At 44.4% G+C, this 11,720-nt stretch overlaps 1 long non-coding RNA gene across 3 annotated transcripts in view; it reads right to left on the bottom strand.

Annotated features, from left to right (window-relative positions):
• Positions 1-11,720, bottom strand: part of LOC112486890 (uncharacterized) — an 87,321-nt gene that overhangs the window by 31,108 nt on the left and 44,493 nt on the right. For all 3 annotated transcript variants that reach the window (XR_003049452.1, XR_003049451.1, XR_003049453.1), the window contains exon 5: positions 329-430. This is a non-coding gene — a long non-coding RNA (uncharacterized LOC112486890). The remainder of the gene's footprint in view (positions 1-328; positions 431-11,720) is intronic.

Below are 11,720 nucleotides of genomic sequence, written 5' to 3'. Positions count from 1 at the left end.
CACGTGTTTGCCCTTTGGCCGACAGGTTTTGGTGTCGAGAATTTATTAAAGAAAAGTCTGTTCTGAACTTTAAAAGAACAGAAACACACACACACACACACACACACTGCCCCCCCCCCCTCCACACACACGCACACACATAAACAAACAAAGTGAGGTTAAAGCCGCGGCTCGACCATATGCTCAGCGGACGGAGGAACAGGTTTGTGTTTCAGGCTCCGACTGAACGGGAGAAGAAACACCGTCACGGGTCGGTGAGCTCAGGTCCATTAATGTTACCTGACCCGCCAGTTGCATGATGGGAAACAAATAGAGTGTCATTTCTCACCGGAGGAGTCGTGTCAGCGGATGAGCTGCGGCGTGGCCTGAACAGCAGCGTCCCGGTGCGAGCGTCCGACTGTCGACCGTCGACGACGGCGTGATGAATGAGCTGAAGAAGGAAAAACAAAAGCGAGGACGGTCATTAATACGACGCTGCTGAAGTGTGAAGGATTCATGAAGGTAGTACAACTTCATTTCCTGATGACTAATGTGTGAGTACACAGGACAGAGTACTCTGATCAACTCTGAATACCACCATCATCATCATCATCATCATCATCATCATCACTCTGGAAATCTTTGAACCCTGACAGCACGTCCACCGAGCCTCACGCTCTCCACGGCTTTGGTACCATGTCAGTTGCCGTTTGACTGCAGTACTACCTTCACCCTGTAGAAGTTCAAATAGTTCCTGTTCATTTGCGTTGACAGATCATCATCAATTCCTGTGGTTACATCTGCACTGTGTTCAACTAAACAGGCACACGTTTCACCATCGCCACCTACAGTTGCATTAGCCACGTTAGCATTTTCACCAGTAGCACGTTAGCTCGTCTTTTTCTGGCTGGTCACCTTTGTAGGTTATTAGTACCCTAGAACTGTTTCACACAAAGATTTTGTATTTTTGTTTTTAACAATGGCGACACGTCATGTTTTGGGGCTAGAGTTAACCTTTTTTTTATTATTTTTAAAAAAACAAAACATTTTTCCATTTTTTTTTTCAAAAAACAAAAAAAAAACAAAACATTTTTCCATCTTCCGTTTGTCGACAGAACCTCCGACTGTCAGCGCTCCAGCGGCGGTGCAGTGATTCCTGCCCTTGCCTGACACCTTCAGAGGTCATCACCTGAATAGGTTTTCATTTCTGCATCAGTGGTTAAAGATGGAAGAGTACAGTTGGCTGGGTTTGTCCTGCTTTTTTTTTTTTTTTAATTTCATTGTTGTGTGCTCCTCACAGCTGCCGCCGACTGAATTACACCCTGTAGTTAGGATGTAAAACACAGAGTCACTTTCATGGCCCACTATGTGGAACGCTGTGTGAACAGGTTCGCTCCTTCAGCAGAAAAGTTGCAGCTGGGGTACAATAAGTTTGTTGCAGTGTGTGTGTGTGTGTGTGTGTGTGTACAGTAATGAAGCTGAAATAGAAACATCAACGACTTGTAGTTGTAGTAAAAGACACAAAACACATCCAGTCCAACATTCAGGACATTTTTGGACAATCCTGTAAATACACATGTCCAACATGAGACATATATAAAATACTACCTTCATGTACATGTACCACTGTATGTACTACATTATTATCTTACGTACTTTAGTATCTGTGATATAAGATCATAAAATAAAATAAAATAAAGTTTTATGGAGCCAACTCTACACAGTGTGGTGTGGACCACGTTTCGGCCAAATTGCGGGCGACGCCCACACGGAGCGGCCGTCAAGGGCAGCGGTGACATTTGAGTCTCTTATGTTGCTCATGTTTTCTAATTCCCTCTTAAAGGTCTCTGAACACTGACGCAGGAACATCAAGTCTTTATGAGAAAATAAAGATTTGGACATCACACGGTGTCGGCCATGATGGCTATTGATTTGTCCTGCAGCAGATTTATGTATTTGAGTGTTTTTATTCTCAGTCATGGCCTTTTCTGAGTCAATCCTGGAAAACTTTTAAAAAATAAAAATCCATTAAAAAGCATCTCTGAGCGAAAGGACTTTGAATCAATATCCAACCAGACCGTGAAAGTGACCAGACGTGACGGAATAAATATGATTTCACTGCCTGTACTTTTTAATTCTGGAAGACTTCCTTTGTTGGGTTTCTTTGTCTCTGTCCCTACAAACCCACCACCACCACCACCATCACCACCAGTGTCTGGACGCCACCTGTCAAGATCCGAGTGCCGACGGCGCTTTCAGACTCGGAGTCACCGTAGCGTGATCCGAAGCCTGACTGGGGGTTTGACCTGAGGGAGACAGGTGTCAAGGGGACAAACAGGTCCCATGTGGACCCCAGTTCACTGATACCTGCCTCAGAGCAGAGACAGGAGGTGGGTGGAGGGGGGAGGAGGGGGCAGAATACTGATGGAGATGTTTGTGGAAGCAGCAGGTGGTTGGAGGAAAAGATCACGGCAAATGCACACCTACATATACATAAATATGTGTATATAAGTATATTTTTTATATGTATGTGTAGACATACACAGATATATGCACATACATTTACATACATATAAATATATTTATATATATTTAAAGTGTGCTAGAAAGTAGAATTAATTATTATATAAATATATTTATATACATTTATATATTTTTAAATATATATATGAGTGCTAGAAAGTAGAATTAGTAACAATAACCATGTATATTTTCCCTTTGAAGGACCAGAATTTAAATACAAGTTCCTGGCCTCAGAACAGTACCAGAGGTAGGACCAGGATATTTACTGTAGTACCTATGTGGGCGGATCTTGCAGGATACCACTTCCTGATTGGTTGGTGAGTTTGGCCCTTACTTCACTCATACATCTGCCAACGGGACCGTGTTTTTTTTAAAATTTTTTTTTAGAACTGTTGTCTGCGACCGTGTGCAGGTTCATTCAGAACTTTCCAGATTGAAGATTCAACAGATTTTTTTTGGTCAGGTTAAACAAACAGCAGAGACTTCGGCTGCTGACGTGCTGGAAGCCGAGACACGGCCTGTTTTTAATTAGAGAACATATCATGGTGGAGTTTATCAGCAGAGTGCAGCTGGATACGGAGCAGTTATCAGGAGGTCCTCACATCTGTCTGATAAGATGTTCCTCCTCCAGCCTGGTGTGGATTCAAACACGACTCCCTGTGAATCTCTGTCAGCCTTTAAAAGTCTGCTGCTGCTGCTGCTGCTGCTGCTGCTGCTGCCGACACGGTGGAGGAACTCCATCCTCCTGTCCTGTTGAAGCCTGAGAACTCCTCTGTTCTCTGCGTCTCTGTGTGAAGAACTCCATTCATCCCATCAGGACCGACAGGAGCAGGAGGTTCAGACGGTTCTGAGGATTTCTGACGGCGTCTCAGAGGTTAGCAGAACGGCCGGGTGCTAATAGACGTTTGAGTGGAGGGTCACCGTATCATCTGGAGCTAAGGATGTCCTGCAGCTGTGAGAGGAGCCCACAGTCAGGAGGAGGTGGCCCAGACTCCAGGGAGATAAGCTTCAACAGACGGACTCACTGGGTTGGCTCAAACACTGACCCGCCGACCCGGCACGGTACAGGGCTTTATTATATCGCGATATATCAGTGTATTGATACAGAAACATCGCAATATTACAGTATACTGTGTTAAATCATAGTGAATCAAGGTTAAGAACGATTATGATGAATCATGATTAACCAGGGTGGGTCTTCTCCTCTGTCATAATCCCGTTCATATTCCATGGGTTCTCCACACTCGCGGCTGCCTTGCTGTTTATGAACTCCAGGATTCAGCAGTGTCACCGGTTGTTGCAGCTTGTTATCACCTCAGGCGGGTGTGAAATGACTCTGATATATTCACTCAGCAGAGTGAAAGAGAGGGGAAAGGGAATAAAGTGGAGATGACAGCTCCACGTCGGCTTTATAATAATGTTGAATTTAAGTGGAAGCTGACTTTGAAACGCTGAGCTCACACTTTGATTTTCTAGCAGTTACTACAATCAAGAAGATCTGTGAGCAGCTCAAACACAGCAGGGAGGACTCACAGGAGAACATCGCACACATCAGGAACAATCAATGCTGCCTAAACTCTCAGGGTTGGGACGCAGACCATATGGTGTGTACCACACATGGGTCAGTGAATGCCTGTAGTTCATTGTTGTGCACATTTTAGACAAACTACAACGACCATTTCATTCACACTCATTCAAACTTACGGCCATTTTAGAATTTAAACTTAATTAAACCTATTTTTTGGGAGGAAGCTGGGATTGAACCCTTGACATTCTGGCTGTAAGGATGAGCACCAACCACCATGCCGCCAGTAGCTCCCACTGCCAAAATCCAATTTCGCCAATGTGGCATTTCAAGAAGCACTTGGTCCAACATTGACCCCGAAGCTTTCCAAGACATGGCCCATATTGTCAACACCACATGTGGACCACATGTGGACCACATGTGGATCAGTTGTTCCACATGGTGTCGACCGTGGATTAACCCAGAAGATGAACCTGTATATGAGAGGAGTATTTGCCTGAGGTGAACACACACAGATACTGGGAGGAAACTGCAGTATTTAAGGTGACAGAACAGAGTACTGGGTGTACAGTGGAGTCAGACTGAGATGAAGATTTCTCTCAGTTCTCTGTCAGACACAGCGGCTCACGGTGCAGCACCGCTGGAGCTGAGGTGCAGAGGTGTCAGAGTCAGAGTCAAATCTTCCTCTCTTTTTCAGCTAAAAGTCAACTTCCTGAAGCACAAAAATCAAAAACAAAAGAAAATCACAGAGACCAGAACCCGAGAGTTCAAGTCGAGTCTTGACAACTTTGTTTCCTCGACTCCATTTTAATTTGACTCTTTCTTCTTCTGTGGCTGCAGTTTGTTTTGAGCTAATGAAGGCTAACATTTTAGCTCCTCCTGGGTATAAGCACAGATGCTTTTGGCTAAACGTTAGCTCCTCTGGGCTAACATAAGCACAGATGCTTTTGGCTAAACGTCAGCTCCTCTGGGCTAATTATCTTATCTTTTAGCAAACCTATTTTTTAGGATCCCTTAGCTAAATGCTATTCTAAAGAATATTTTTAATTATTATTTTTCTTTTGTTAAATGAATGAATCACAGTAATAACATCATCACTAGAATATTTAACTGTATCAGTTTTTTATTTCTTATGATTTAACTGATCCTTTAAAGAACAGTTCCAAGGAACTGTTGCTGTGCCCGGGTACTGATCCACCACTGCTGCTGCTGCTGCTGCTGCTGCTGCTGCTACTGCTGCTGCTACATCTTCTCCTGACTCCACGCTCCACTTGGCTGCTCCGCTAACAGCTCTGATAAAACAACACATCCGTCCACACACTGGGAAGTCCTGTGTGTTTTTGTTTCCGATCATTTCTTCCTCAATGGACGACGGACCCACGAGGGGACGCCTCAATAATTACAATATAAATCCCTACAGTGGGACCAGACCAGCAGTGTGTGTGTGTGTGTGTGTGTGTGTGTGTGTGTGTGTGTGGGCGCTAATGGTTTGGGACCAAACACAAATGAAGAAGATTAATGGATGATTAATGCTGCTCCACTCTGAGCGATGGCAGTATTTGGTGAACTGTGGACAAAAGGCTAAAGGATGAAGGAGACAGAGTCCACGTGCTCCTTAAAGTGCTGCCTCTGTCTGTCCACAGGGGGCAGCATCATCAAAAGTGTCCTATTTTCCTAATTCCCCCTGAACTGCAGTTCTTTTCTTTCCTTCTTTGGGTCAGTACTGCAGTAACTGTCAGTACTGTATCTTATACATTAGTGGCCAGGCATTCAGAAGGGTTGCCGGTTTGAATCCATTCATCCAAAACAACTCACTAACAATTAACGCGGCTTCTTCAAAAGTTAGTAATTAGAAAATGCTGAAACGTGCTGACAGCTCTGGTCAAACTCATCTGTCAGACACTGACCGTTGATATGAACCCGACTCTTCAGGAACAATCACCAACAAAACCTTTCATCAATCCGACTGTTCTGGAAACACGTCCTAAACTAATTAAAAAGTAAACGACACAAAAAACAAAAACTCCTCGTCATCCTTCAAACACACATACACAGAAGAAGTGGCCCAAACCGTGGGTCGGAGGTAATCCCACAGCACGGCCTCTCTGTTGTTTCAGTGAAGTCATCAATAACCACATCAGTGAAGTCATCAATAACCACATCAGTGAAGTCATCAATAACCACATCAGTACGCCGCTGTAGAAGCCCACATGTCCACACGGCCCACATCTCTACACCCCAGCCTCTCTGCCGTGTCGTTTCCTCTCTGTCCGCTGACAACGAGGCGGAACACCGTCCCCGAAGGACGACGGAATATTCCGGGCTTCGGGGCAAGAGGGAGGACAGGATTGGGTTTGCTGGAAGATTAAGCTCCTGCAGGACGGAGGGATGATGGATGGACGAGGGTCCGTCATCCATCAGAGTCTGTTTACATCAGCGTGGCCCACTACAGTCCTGCTGCAGCCCAGAGACTCCTCGGAGGAACCAGCTGTTGGTTTGACCTGGGCATCATTCAGGATTAAGTCTCCGCTGTGACGGGTCAGAACAAAGATGGCCGCCGCAGAGAGACAAGCTGCCCACGTTAGGGTCTTTATTCCTGTAATGTGCACCCAATCTGGGCCACAGGGTCTGGACAACAGGAACTAAATTGGGCCACATTTTTCTAGCCAACTGTAAATGTGGAATGCCCACTTCTCATGTACAGAATGTGGACCACATCTACACCTGAATGTGAGACAGACTCTTCTGAAACACTATGGGGTTAAATGGGACAAGTATTTGGTTTCTCTTGTTGCGGCCCACAGATTACTGTGAACAACATTACAAACATGTTTTTATATCATTAACACTATTCATTACTTGGCCCATACTGGCCAGTGTTGTTAGGCATCTACCAGCAGTGGCCCAGATTCCGGTTCAGCCCACTGTGTAGCCCGGGTCTCAATGAGTCCCAGAGTCAGTGCAGCCCATATCTCCGTCTCTTCATCTGCAGCTTTTCATTTTTCTGCTTTTGTGCGTCTGAAACATGAAGCAGCTTTTTTCAGAACCATCTTTCGGTGCTGCTGCAGGAATTCAAAGTCAACTCAGGAATCTTACACAGAGACATTCCTGGTTTCAGACCCACTCTTGCTGCTCGGCCCAGACGCATAAAAATTCCTTTTGAGGCTGGTTTATAGAATTTCCTCATATTTATAATGAGCATTTTCTCCCTGTTTTAAGTTTCAGTTTGAAGTCCTGTGTTTCCCCCCTCAGACACAGACTTCTGTCTATACTTCTAATGTCAGATGGCGTCTTAATTCCACATCGACAGAGAAAATAAATATCTCAGCAAATGTCTGCTGAGCTCTGACAATGAGCCAACAAGCAACAACTGTTTATCACATTCATTTGCGCTGTTTTCATTCACTTTAAAGTCTTTTCCTTGAAGTCGGGGATTTTCCTTTGAAGCCTCAACATGAAGACGTACAGAGAAGCTCGGCTGCTGTCGGATATTCTTTTAGTTCGGTCTCCAAACCGTCTCCACGGACGGTCACTACAGGAATCTCCCCACTTCTACTCCGGTCATGATAATTAATTGTTCTGTCTGTAGAAATATCGTCGAGGAAAATCCATCCTCACGACTGTATTTGTTAGATTCACAGAGTACTTGGTGAAGTACTATTTAATCTACCCACAGGAACTAGTACTGTAAAAAACACGGTGACGTCTGAACTGTGGCTGGAACTGAATTGAATTTTGTTTAGCTACTCAGGGCTAACGTGTTAGCATTTGGTTGAACAGTTTTATATACATATATACATATTAGCATGTTGTATTAGCATATATATTAGCATGTCGTTGCCACGTTTTGTTCGTCTTGGTTAAATTATCGTTGATCCCTTGGTTCAGGTGGGACTGATACCGATTCTCTCTCCAAAAACAGTTCCAGTGCCAGTGTAACGGCACTAAAACCACTTCCCCGTTCGTCGACACTTTTAAACCACTTGACCCGTAACTGAGGAGTCGCCGTCGTCTCTCAGTGTTTGTCCACGACGGATCCTTCACCACCAATACAGCGGCGGCGTCTCAGATAGCTCTGATACCGATGTGCGGAGTCAGGTTCTGCTTTGGGGAGGGATTATGAAGCGTAGCACGCGTACTAATAACCTAATTATGAAGCGACGGCGGCGGCGGCGGATTCTTACCATCATTTAAAAGTTAATCTCAGTGTTCTCCTTCTGTCTCTCTGCCCCTGTTTTCTTTTCCATTTACAGCAGTAATGGGGGATATTTTTAATCCTATTCACGCGGGAGGTCCCACCTTCAATTTCACACAGCACTTTACTGGAAATCTGTGAAGCTCAGGCTCTAATATTTAAAAATGAAACCTCCAGCAAATTTCACCAAAGTGGAATTTCACTGCTGCCCAGGAACATCAGGAAACACAAACACAGAGGAGAGACAGACGAAGAGGTTGACGACGGAAAAACAACGCAGAAAAACAAACCGCAGGTTCATCAAAAACTGATGATTTAAATGAAAAAATAAAACTGGAGGTGAGAGAGGTCAGTGAATGTGGTGACAGACCAGGATTCATGAACAAGACAGGAGTGAAAACAAAGTTTCACAGCAGCAACAATTCACCAGATCTGCAAATCACAGCAGCAACAATTCACCAGATCTGCTGTGAAATATTAAAAAACAAAAACACTAAAAACTAAGAGCAGAACTTCCCCAGATGAAATCTAACAGAGAAATAATAAAGAAGAATAAACACCTAGCTAACAGCCACTTTGACATTAACATTCATGAAGTAATCCAGTGATTTGGAACGTAATCATTCAGACACTGAGAGAAAACGTCAACTCACACCAACAACCAATAAAACCAGATAAGAACAAGGTGAGAGTCGTTTAAACAGAAAGGCTGTTTCATCATCAAAACAAAGAGTAAAGATGAAAAATGAAAAACTGTTATAAACGATTCTGTTCCGACACCCAACAATACAATTCACGATTCTTTGTTCGAGATAAAATACAAAAATTGACGTCTGGGTTTAACAGCGAGTCAAAACCAACTTATTTAGTTCCATATCGCCACCTACTGTATCAGAGTGTGTATTGTCATGGTATGACCAGTGACTTTTTGAGATAACACAGCTACTCCTTACGCCTTGATGCACTATTAATTTATTTTATTTGTTTCTATTTTTAATGAATTATAACACAGCTACTCCTTACGCCTTGATCAATTTATTTTGTTTGTTTCTATTTTTAATGAATCCACGATGAATCGTTAAATGACTAACGTTGTCGGGAACATTAAACCAGAGGAGGACGTAAATGACCAAAGCTGCTCAGAACTTGCTGTTTATTTCCCCTGATTTGAGCTCAAAGGCCAAAATTAATGAACGTAGTTAAAGGGAAGTTTCATTTTTTTCCTACTTGAATAAAATATAAGCTCACAGAGAAAAAAGATTCAGAGATGTGTTTTATGTCAAAGAGAAACTTCCTGTTTCCCTCTGCTGTATCATTGATCCTCAGTGTAGTTGGAGTTCAGACTCACTGATACTAATGATGATGATGCCCCCCCCCCCTCCTCCTCCTCTCCTCCCCCTCCTCTAATAACTGTCATCATCAGAGGCTCACAGTCGATCTGCCTCCACAGGTGAAGTCCTGCGTCTTCACTGGATTTACAGGACTCACAACATCAGCACAACCATCACCCATCGTCTCCCCCATCACCCCCATTATCTCCACCCTCCTACGCAGCCGTCAGACTCCACTCAAGGACACAGTAAGGGCGGAGAAATTTCTCCACCTGCTGACAAAGGGGAAAAGATGATGGCTCTAAACGGCCGGCACTCAATCTTTCACACTTGTCAAGTCCACTTTGTTCCCGCCGCCACGGACGACCCCACTCACTCTTTTTATTTTTTAAGTCTCCCTCCGTCAGCCAGGACCCGGCCTTGGTCTTCAGGGGTGGAGGGGAGAGACGGAAGGCCAAGACGTCGGATAAATTTATCACGTACGGCGTTCACACCTCCTGCCCTCAAATCATCCACGGCTACTGCAGCGAACGCTGAGGACACACGTTCACGAAAGTGAAGTTTGGAAACTGCTTACTCCACAGCAGCGGGAAGAACCGGGTTTTTTTTACCAAACGTGAGGTGAAAATGTGGGCGTGGCCTCCGTGAAGTCTTCAGACCCGGACCATGTGCTCAGATCCATCCAATGAGAACAGCCTGGAATGTTAAGGTCCATTTTTAGAAATGATATCCAAACAACTGTTTTCCACTCGGCTGCAGGTGTGATGGTCACACACTGAGACCGATCAAACTGAATGGAAAATAAACTCCCTGGAGCGTGAGAGACGCCGTCGTCACCGCCGCCTGACGACCCACGACAGTTTTCCATTTTCAAACGTGAATGAAGGAAGTGGAGGAGGAGAAGGAGGAGGGAGGAGAGACGGTGGTCAGGACAACAGGAAGTGGGTCAGGACCGGAGCTAACAGAAAAAGGTCAACTTGACTTCTCTAGTAGAAATAAGGGGGGCTGTTTGTTGGAGTGGAGCAGTGGGAGGGGTCAAAGTTCAATGACACAGACAGACAAACTCCAGACAACAATGGATTCATTTAACAGAGCAGCTTCACTTGGGAATTGCACCGACAACCCTTCATCCATTCATCATCCACCGGGTGGAGACTGAACCAATCGCAATAGAATTCAAACCCAGTCCCTGAGACGGTGGAGTGTGAGGGGAGTTGAACTCAGGTGTGATGGACTTCGTTCTCCCGCCGGTGTAAAAGTGTTGATTAAAAACTTAAATCTCTGTAGAAGAGAGTGAGTAAAAATATCAATCACTCAGCGGACTGACGTTCTGTACGGAGACCAACCTCAGACACACTTCATTAGTCCCAGTGAAAATGTTCATAGACGGAGCCGGGGAGCGTCTCCGTCTCATCCATCTTCACTTCCTTCTCTACTCTGGGCTTTTACCAAATATGGAGATCCTGCGCACCAGACAACTGCGTTCTGGGTTTACAGAAAAAAAAGAAAACTTTATTTATTTACTTCCAAGAGTGAGTGAAGACTAAGTCAGAGTTAGTTGGAGACTTACTCCGACTCCGCGTTGAATAAAAAACACATTTTTCTAATGGTTTTCAGCTTCAGATCTTTTCTCTAAGAAACTATTTTTCTGCACTTGTTCTCAGAGACGCTGATATAAATATAAATATAATTACACACAACACACTCAGCGTGAATATTGTCTGCTGAATCAGAGCGTCCTCGTTTCCCACAGTGCATTTCTGAAATGAAGCAGCAGTCATCAAAGAAACTGAATATAAATTCAGTTGTTTTTTTTTAGATTGTTGACCAAGTGGAAACTTTAATGTACTTCTTATTTATGTTTTCACTCTCTAATTTGATGGAGACGCCGAGTGTGGTCAGATGTGAACCTGCAGTTCTGTTCTGTGTCCTGCGGGGAGGAACACCAGGATCTGAGCGTCGGCTCTCATCCCAACATCTGCTTCCAGCAGCAGGAGTTCACTCAACGTCGTGTCTGCGGAGAGACCGAACTCACACACGAGTGGACGAACTGCTGTGGCCTTTGATGAGGCAGAATATGTTTGTTTGTTTGATGTCAACTTATTATTCTCCGCTCAGTTCCATCAGTGTGAATCACTGAAGAAAACCAGTCAGAACAAGAATCAAC

Source organism: Cynoglossus semilaevis, chromosome 3 (genome assembly GCF_000523025.1).
Source record: "Cynoglossus semilaevis isolate Cse_v1.0 chromosome 3, Cse_v1.0, whole genome shotgun sequence".
NCBI lineage: Eukaryota > Metazoa > Chordata > Actinopteri > Pleuronectiformes > Cynoglossidae > Cynoglossus > Cynoglossus semilaevis.
This window is presented reverse-complemented; position numbering and strand designations above follow the sequence as displayed.